Here is a 10,357-nt window from a genome sequence, read left to right as displayed (position 1 = left end):
TTTTTATCAAACTTCATATGCTGATAGATATTGATGAGGGCTATGCAACTGCATCAACATTTTTTGACCTTGACCTTTCCTTTGACCTTGACCTCACTTTTCTTAAATTAGTGTTTAGCTCAGTTTTAAAGATACCATTCAAGATAGTGTAATCAAACTTCATATGTTGATACATACTGATGTAAGCTATTCAATTGCATCAACATTTTTTTGACCTTGACCTTTATTTTGACCTTGACCTCACTTTTCTTAAATTAATGTTTAGCTCTGTTTTAATGAAACCATTCAAGATATTTTTAACAAACTTCATATGCTGATACATACTGATGAGAGCTATTCAACTGCATCAACATTTTTTGACCTTGACCTTTCCCTTGACCTTGACCTCACTTTTCTTAAATTAGTGTCAAACTTCATATGCTGATACATACTGATGAGAGCTATTCAACTGCATCAATATTTTTTGACCTTGACCTTTCCTTTGACCTTGACCTCACTTTTCTTAAATTAGTGTTTAGCTCAGTTTTAAAGAAACCATTCATAATATTTTCATCAAACTTCATATGCTAATACATACTGATGTAACCTTTTCAACTGCATCAACATTTTTTGACCTTGACCTTTCCTTTGACCTTGACCTCACTTTTCTTAAATTAGTGTCAAACTTCATATGCTGATACATACTGATGAGAGCTATTCAACTGCATCAATATTTTTTGACCTTGACCTTTCCTTTGACCTTGACCTCACTTTTCTTAAATTAGTGTTTAGCTCAGTTTTAAAGATACCATTCAAGATAGTGTAATCAAACTTCATATGTTGATACATACTGATGTAAGCTATTCAATTGCATCAACATTTTTTTGACCTTGACCTTTATTTTGACCTTGACCTCACTTTTCTTAAATTAATGTTTAGCTCTGTTTTAATGAAACCATTCAAGATATTTTTAACAAACTTCATATGCTGATACATACTGATGAGAGCTATTCAACTGCATCAACATTTTTTGACCTTGACCTTTCCCTTGACCTTGACCTCACTTTTCTTAAATTAGTGTCAAACTTCATATGCTGATACATACTGATGAGAGCTATTCAACTGCATCAATATTTTTTGACCTTGACCTTTCCTTTGACCTTGACCTCACTTTTCTTAAATTAGTGTTTAGCTCAGTTTTAAAGAAACCATTCATAATATTTTCATCAAACTTCATATGCTAATACATACTGATGTAACCTTTTCAACTGCATCAACATTTTTTGACCTTGACCTTTCCTTTGACCTTGACCTCACTTTTCTTAAATTAGTGTCAAACTTCATATGCTGATACATACTGATGAGAGCTATTCAACTGCATCAATATTTTTTGACCTTGACCTTTCCTTTGACCTTGACCTCACTTTTCTTAAATTAGTGTTTAGCTAAGTTTTAAAGAAACCATTCATAATATTTTCATCAAACTTCATATGTTAATACATACTGATGTAACCTTTTCAACTACATCAACATTTTTTGATCTTGACCTTTCCTTTGATCTTGACCTCACTTTTCTTAAATTAGTTTCTGAATCAAACGTCATATGCTGATACATACTGATGTAAGCTATTCAACTGCAGCAATATTTTTTGACCTTGACCTTTCCTTTGACCTTGACCTCACTTTTCTCAATTTGTGTTAAAATGTTGCATTACTAATATACCCTTGGCGGGGCATTCATGTCCTATGGACATATTTCTAGTATTGATATAACATTTGTATTCCTTTGTATAACTTTGATCCCCTGTTATGGCCCCCCTATTCTCTTGAGGGGGGGGGGGGGGGGTGTCATGATTTGAACAAAATTTGAGTCTACATTACCTGAGGATGCTTCCATTTAAATATGACTAATTATGGCTTTGCTGTTCTTGAGAAGAAGATTTTAAAAGGCTTTTTCCTATGTATTCCTATGTAAAACTTTGATCACCCATTGTGGCCCCACCCTACCCCTGGGGGGAGGGGGGTCATGACTGGAACAAACTTGAATCTTCACTACCTGAGGATGCACCCATATAAAAATGACCAATCATGGCTTTGCTGTTCTTGAGAAGAAGATTTTTACAAATTTTTCCTATGTACATGTATTATATGCAAAACTTTGATCGACCATTCTGGCCCCACCCTACTCACAGGGGTCATGATTGGAACAAATTTGAACCTACACTACTTGAGGATGCTTCCTTTTAAATATGATCAATCATGGCTTTGCTGTTTCTGAGAAGAAGATTTTTAAAGGCTTTTTCCTATGTATTCCTAAGTAAAACTTTGATCACCCATTGTGGCCCCACCCTACCCCTGGAAGTCATGATTTGAACAAACTTGGATCTACACTACCTGAGGATGCTTCCATATAAGTTTCATATTTTCAAGCACAGTGGTTCTTGACAAGTTTTTAGGTGATGCCATCAATTTTTCACAAATTCATGATTATCTCCCCTTGGAAGAAGGTGTGGCCCTTCATTTGAACAAACTTGAATTCCCTTTACCCAAGGATACTTTGTGGAAAGTTTGGTTGAAATTGACACAGTGGTTCTTGAGAAGAAGATGAAAATGTGAAAAGTTTACAACCACGACAACGACGACGACAGACAATGGACATATTTCGATCAGAAAAGCTCACTTGAGCCTTCGGCTCAGGTGAGCTAAAAAAAAGTTTCATCCTTTTCCTTTGGAATGCCTTCGACAGCTTGAAGCATCAACTCTGTACCTTGGCATGGTGCAACAGGCCCTATTGCTAAATGTACTGACTGTAAAATATTCCTGAACAGTATTGCAAATAGTCCAATTTCTGAGATACTTGACACTTTAAGGGAGGGTAATCTCCATTTGACAGGATATGCTTTGCATGATTGAACAATTTATGCTGAGATCTTTCATCTTTTGACCAATTTATATGCACTGATGATATGAATTCAAAATCTGTAAAAGCAATGACAAATTGATGTTTGAATTAAAGTTCATAATTGATATTGCAATAATTATGATAATCAAAGAAGACATTTTAGTACAATAAATTTTTATTTATACCCAAAAGCAAAAGAGCATGTATTTTGATGTTCTAAATGACATTGGGAATTAGGGAATAATTTCAATTTTACAACAAAGGGACCTTGGCAATGCTAGCCTGGATCACCTTTATTTCCTATTTTGTAAGAGATCCAAATGCCTTAACAAGGTTTGCTCCTGAGCTTTTGAGCAGATTTTTGTCTTAACCTATAATTAAAAAATTCTGCATAATGTTTTAGTTCTTACAATAAATTTGAATTCTACAATACCAATTAAACGATATTCAGTTAAAACTCCATGATTAAGTTCCATACCAAAAGCATTAAGAGAGGAACTATATCTTGTGGCGGATGGATTTTTAGAAGAAAATGATCATTTTTTCTCTTTTGAAGTATTTGAAATATGTTAAGTTTGGATTCCTATTTTTCCATGCAGCCTGCACACAGAGTTATTCTGTGCCGTGAACTGTTTCATGCAGGTCCTAAATTATATATTGAATAAAATATCATGAATTTTATCATCATATTTAATAAATATAGCAAATATATTGCGAAAATACAGAAAAAAATAGCCCTAACTTTTGCTTGAAATTAGCACTATTTTAGTATTATCTAAAAATTAACATCACAGGCCCCCACTTTTTATTTTATTTTCTGAATATATAAGATATTTTTAACCATTCTACTTAAATTCAGTAAAATGTCATTACTTTCAAATGATTTTATTGCTTGTTAAAATTTTTAATGCCAGAAAAATGATATTTTTGAGTGCAAAAAGGTCAAATAATTAAACATGCGAAGTAATTTAAAAAAATTTTGTTGTCACAAATTTTAATGTATTTATTCAAAATGAAATAAGGCTATGTTTGTTCCCATAATTTATTTGAATAAAAAAATATTGGAAGGAAAACTTTAAAAATTGAATCATGTGTATGATGTATTTACAGTGCAAAAAGGTCAAACTAAATGCCCTGTAGCGCCAAAAGAAGCGCATTGACTCCCATTTTTTGTTTTCATTTTTAATTAAGCTATGTGTGTAGATTCTAAAAATATACTTGATAAAAAATTCTCATTACTTTTGACGACAGGATCCAACCTCCTTAAATGGCTAATTGAGTTTAATGCAAACCTGCAAATGATCCAAATATAAAACAAGCTAATTCAGAGAATTGTGGCCCCCACTTATGGAAAAAAATGAGGATGGAAGAACTGGACCAAAAAAAAAATGCAGATGGAAAAAGAAAAAGGTCAACCTTAACCTTTCAGCTTTTGGCCTTAAAGTCAATTGGTGTCTTTTTTTATTAAAGAAATAAATTCAAGACCTCAAAGAGAACCAAAGTTATCACCAGGACATTATTTATTGCAAGATATGAATTTTTCAACTAAACCTTTTAACTTTGAAATCAAAGGGGATTTCTTTAAGTCATTGGGAATTATGATATAAAATTTAACAGAAAAAGCTCAAGGGAAACTAAAGTTATTATTTGAGGTTTTTTTGTATTGTAGGAATTTCCAACCTTGACCTTTTGACCTCAAATCAATAGGGATCTTCTCTAGGCTGTAAGGAGTTGTGATTAGAAATGATATTGCAAAAGCTCAAAGGCTTTAAGAGATATTGTTCCCAAATTAAAGTGTTATAGTACATACATGTGCAGACAGAATGACCAATGGACAGACCAATAAACATTTATTGGGGGGGGGGGGGTTGGGGGTTGGGGGGGGGGGTTGGAGGCTGTTACCTGCAGGTATTAGGTCATATGTTTTCTGTTAAGTCCATGACTTCTTCCATTTTCCTCCACTCTTTGCTCTGTAAAATAATTGAAAAAGCCATGAAGTATATATACCCTTATACATTACAGTTAATGCTAAAAATGCTAATGCTGAAACATTTTGAATGAATCATAATTAAATAATTTTAAAGCTCAAAACTTGAACTATATGGACTGGACTTTTCAGTTTATCAGTCACATATTCAGGCATCTTCACCATTTAGACCTAACTTCACATAAATTGTTCTTTGTTATTTTACTTATCAGTAATGTGAATGAGCAGTTACATGTACATTATCATGATTATAGTAACTTGTATGTATACATTATAAAATGTTAACCACATGTACAAACTCTGGTTCATCTCATTGAACTGCATGATAACAATGTCCACTTGATTATATTTTTCAGTGTGGAAATGAAACATATTTGTTAATTTTATTTTTTGAGATATTAAACATTGACATTACCTTTATTATTATGTAGCACCTTAAAAATATTATATTATATTACAGTAAGTGATCACCTGTTTGGTTTGATTCAATTGTTGCCTTGTCAATAGGAACACATTTCTGCTAAAGAATAAACATTAATTTTAATATTAACTATACAATACTTAATAATCCTCATAGTTACATGAATACTTATAACCAGTTATGTACACATAAAATGAAACAGAAATCACACTTGAGATTTTATTTTTAGAACTAATTCAAAACAATATGCAATTGAAATTTTATTTCCAAACAGGATTGGATCATTTACGTGTGAAATGATCAATATTATGAAACTATTGAGTGTAAAAGCCATTCATCAACATTTACTGTAGAATCCTTAATTTATGTGAGTACTAAATATACTCGAATGAGAACAAGAATTAGCAAGTGGACTGCTGCTCAAGAGTTTTCACTTTTTACATGTATTTCAGCTATAACATAATAAAAGCAGGTAATTTTGCTTCATAAGTGAAACTTGATGTATAAGCTACTGAGTAAATTTTAGAAATAATTTGATAAAACTTTTACATATAATTATAAACACACAGTATATGTATATGTACCTTTAAGCTCTTCCTTCAGCTTTACTTCCATACTGATTTTTTAAAGTGTGTTTCTATACATCTTTTGCATATACCTGTAACAATTAGGAATCAAATTAGTTGATAGATATAAATCATTATAGATTGGACATGTAAGTTGTATAAACTTGATATCAATAGGTTTTCACAAACTATAAACACAAAGTCAGTAAATATTTCCAATTATGATATCACTTTGTGATATTATATTTACATGTATAGGGTTGTCCTTAAGACCTGTGGGACTGGGGAATTTCTTCACCTATAATGACATAATTCCCCAATTACTCTGGTATTGCCCTCTCAACCCTCACTAAGGGGAGGAACCCCCAACATGCTTTTTTTTTTTTTTTTTTTTTTTATAAATCTGTTTCATTTCTTATTGACAACCCAAATATCATGTACAGTGTCTCTCTGAAAACTTTAAGGTCAGAAATTAAGTTAATTTCAATGGTTTAGCAAAATTCTTTAAGTTTTTAAACTGCATAATGTTCTTACCAGTTCCAACAGGCAAAACCTCATTCAGCTTGACCCTCTCGGTTAACGGGTTTGCATAATAGCGTCTCCCCTATCAGGTATGGGTGACAACATGTTCTTTTTTCCTTTTCCAGTGTAGACCAAGTATATTTCTGTGTTTGACACATACATGTACATGTAGGTATGTTTACAGAAATTAGACTGTCCAAGTCCCATAACAGCTGTATGGTTCAAGATGGTTAACGATAAGAAGCGTTTCACGGACAGAAATGTCTTATGTGCTGCATTTAAAATACCTTGTATATTCAGCTGAATCTATTTTACAATCTTTCAACAAAGCTAGAGATCTTTTATCATAATATTGTCCTCAAATCAACACTTCATCTTTTCGTCTGCCATTAAGACATCACACTTTTAATTCCTTTAAATAAGGAGAGTTCCACTAAGGGAGATAATTTTTCTAATAGTTTCAGCCAACTTCAATCTATTTTTAAATTAGCATAATGCCATTTGCAACCAAATTCCTTTTAACTATATATTGATTTTGAAGGATTTTTGCAATTAAACTGATATTTATAATGTTTTAAGCGTTTCTTGGGTTTTTACAGCATTCTAAAGATAGTGGTATTTTAAACACATTGATTTAATCTAATTTTAGACCCCACTTTTACAGAATCAGTGTTGATAAATGAAATTAAATAAAATATTTCTAGTTAGAGCACTTTCTTTAAATTTATTTAATATGTAACATTTGAATAAAAGTGCATTTTTTCCTGCAATTTTTTTCTCTTAATCTATGGGTGTTTTTCAAAATATTTTCATAAAATGTGCTAAAAATAGAATATAGGGCTATAATAGGGATCCCCAAAGGTACCTGACAGTTTTGATACTGGGATTTATTAGAGGACACATGATGCTAATCAGAAACAATAAAATCAGTCAAAATGATCACAATGCCTTTCATAATAAAATTTGGATTTTGCGTGGTTTTCTCGTAGACACGCATTTAAGGAGAGGGCATGATTCTTCAAAATGATATTAAAAAATCTATAATCTGATTGATGATCCAGTAAATGATTTTAACAATAAGAAGATTACTGTAAAAAAAAAAAAAATGAATCAACTATTTAACATTCAAGAGGCCTGTCTCGCATAATGAACCTCTATTAGGGCTGGGTATTGGCTAGAGATTTTGTATTGCGATATTTTTAACTGTAATGTGATATGTATTTCAATATTTTCAACAAAAGTTTAAATGGTATATAGATTATTATTATATTATCTTCCTTTTACATGAAGAATGTACATAACTGTGGTAAATAACCAATAAAAGATATCCTGTTAATTGAATTACAGTTAGGCAACGAAATACACCCATACAGCAGCTTTTGTCTTACTATTTGGCTTGATCGCAAATCTTTCTAAAAACTGTTCTTTATATATATTTTATGATAGAATTCCTGAGTCCATGCATTTTGCCGGTATATAAGTATTGCAAAATCGTATTGAAATACGATATTTTTTGGTCAACATATCGCTATATACCGGAATATCGGTATTATTGCCCAGCCCTACCCTCTATACATTAACCAAAAAATGCTTGGACATTGAGAGAATTAATTACGAAAGCTTCTGACATCCTCGCAAGCCAGGGGTCCTGAGTCAACACGTTGCCGTTGGACCCCTGGCATATTCAATATTCGTGGGCTTGCTTCTCTCATTGAGAAGCACCAATCAAATTAAAGCTTTCATAAATAGTTAGATAAGGATTCAGTTGACACCTCAAATGCACGTGTTAAAAGTTGTTTATCATAGAATGGCTTAATGTGATTGGTTGAGAGATGAGAAAAACAATCAAGATTTTTAAATTTTCCGAAAGACGTCGCCACTGTCAGCCCACAAATATTGAATGAAATATGCCAGGGGTCCAACGGCAACGTGTTGACTCGGGACACCTGGCTTACGAGGATGGCTTCTGAGGGCTGCACTAATGTCATATCTTAATTTGTTATAAAATTATTTCAAAATTTGAATTACAGTCTATTGATTGAAATTACAAATTATCGATATCTTACAAATAAGTAATTTGTAATTAAGATTAGAAATGTAATAGATTAATAATTTGAAATTACAAATCGGTAATTTGATATTACAAATCACTAATTTTTAATTACAAATTAGTTATAGGTTATAACAAATTATAGTACTATTAAAACACCTAATTTTCTGTTCATATGTTCTGGAAAGCGTCAGAACGTCAAGAACAGTGAAATACCTATGGTGTTCTGCAAAAAAGCTCAAATAAGACAATACAAGATAAATGAATTGAGGATTTCTTCAAGATTGGTTTGATATTTATGGGTTGTATCCACACTGCTCTCCAATTCGTGATATTATTTATATTCAAATCATGACCCCTGGAGTAGGACGGTGCCATATTATCCTCAATGTGTGTCTTCATTTATCTGTTCAGTTTGCCGTGTTCTTTGACGACTTTGGAACAGAACTGACATTGGAATGATCTCTCGTTTGTGTGGGTGCTACAATGAAGTACCTAAAATCTATCATCTGCATAAGGGTATAATGGGCAATCAAAGTTTTACATTTGAATACAGAAGGAAAATCTTTAAAAATCTTCTTCTCAAGAACAGCAAATCCATGATTAGTCATATTTATTTGGAAGCATCCTCATGTAGTGCAAATTGAAGCTTGTTCAAATCATGACCTCTAGGGATGGGATGGGGCCACAATACGTATGTGATCAAAGTTTTACATACGAATATATAGGAAAAAGAATCTACTGATGGAGAACAGAACGCCCACAGTTTCCCAGTGAGCGTTGTGGCCCATGGGCCTTTAAACTTTATTGAACACAATGACATAAATGCAGTTATTTGTGTTTCTATTCTATATTAGGTTTATGTTGTTTTTAGCTCTACTGGTCAGAGACAAGAAGAGCTTATGCGATAGTAAGGTGTCCGTCGTCCTTCCGTCTGTTTAGCTGTCTGTTTGTCCGTCTGTCTGTAAACAATTTTTCAAAACGCTACTCCTCCTACAGTTTTGATCTTGATTTCATTATAACTTGGCACACAGGTAGACTACACTAAGATACATAATTCAGTGCATCGGTTTTTGATTTCGATGAACAGTGTTACCATGGTTACTAAAAATAGAAATTTCTGTGAAATTCCTTGAAAACGCAATTCCTCCTACAGTTTTACTCTGATTTTAATGTAACTTGGCACACAAGTAGACTACACTAAGATACATAATTTATTGTATCGGTTTTTGATTTCGATGATTGGTGTTGCCATGGTAACTAAAAATAGAAATTTCTGTGAAATTACTTTAAAACGCTACTCCTCCTACAGATTTGGACAGATTTCAATGTAATTTGGCACAGAAGTAGACTACACTAAGATACATAATTGAGTACATCAGTTTTTGATTTCGATGAATGCTGTTGCCATAAAAATAGAAATATCTGTGAAATTCCTTGAAAACGCAATTCCTCTTACACTTTTAGTCTGATTTTAATGTAACTTGGAACACAAGTTAGACTACACTTATATAAATAATTTGATGAATTGGTTTTTGATTTTGATGTATTGTTTTGACATGGCTACTAAAAATATAAATTACTGTAAATTCCTTTAAAACATTAATCCTGCTACAGTTTTGGTTTGCTCTCAATTAAGGACAGATGTTACAAACGAAAAAAATGGATGCCTGGATTGGTATATATTTTTTGACCTATTTTGGTTCTAAATGATTAGAATATTAAATTTCTAAAATATTAAGACATTGTAAACTTTATACGATGTTCAAAAGTCCACCATTTTTCACTTATCCTTATTAATCTATACAAATTTTTGTCACTTTAAATCCAATTATTGTGAAATTTTACAAGAAAAAGAAAAATCTATGCAGTTAAACTTATTCAATTTATCTATATAAACATGACTTTAGTTGTTATTTTCAAGATTTTT

The 10,357-nt window shown here is 32.0% G+C and overlaps 1 long non-coding RNA gene across 1 annotated transcript; it reads right to left on the bottom strand.

The window, feature by feature from the left end:
* Positions 1-4,784: 4,784 nt before the first annotated feature.
* On the bottom strand, positions 4,785-6,935 carry LOC133199444 (uncharacterized). Its single transcript, XR_009722797.1, has 4 exons — positions 6,390-6,935; positions 5,874-5,947; positions 5,340-5,388; positions 4,785-4,851 (listed from the first exon to the last, which is right to left on the bottom strand). It is a non-coding gene; the product is annotated as an uncharacterized LOC133199444 (long non-coding RNA).
* Between the last annotated feature and the right edge of the window lie 3,422 nt (positions 6,936-10,357).

Source organism: Saccostrea echinata, unplaced genomic scaffold, assembly GCF_033153115.1.
Source record: "Saccostrea echinata isolate AGI-Se365-2 ecotype Australia unplaced genomic scaffold, CSIRO_AGI_Sech_v1 ptg000034l, whole genome shotgun sequence".
NCBI lineage: Eukaryota > Metazoa > Mollusca > Bivalvia > Ostreida > Ostreidae > Saccostrea > Saccostrea echinata.
The sequence above is the reverse complement of the archived record's forward strand: the minus strand, read 5'-3'. Positions and strand labels throughout refer to the sequence as shown.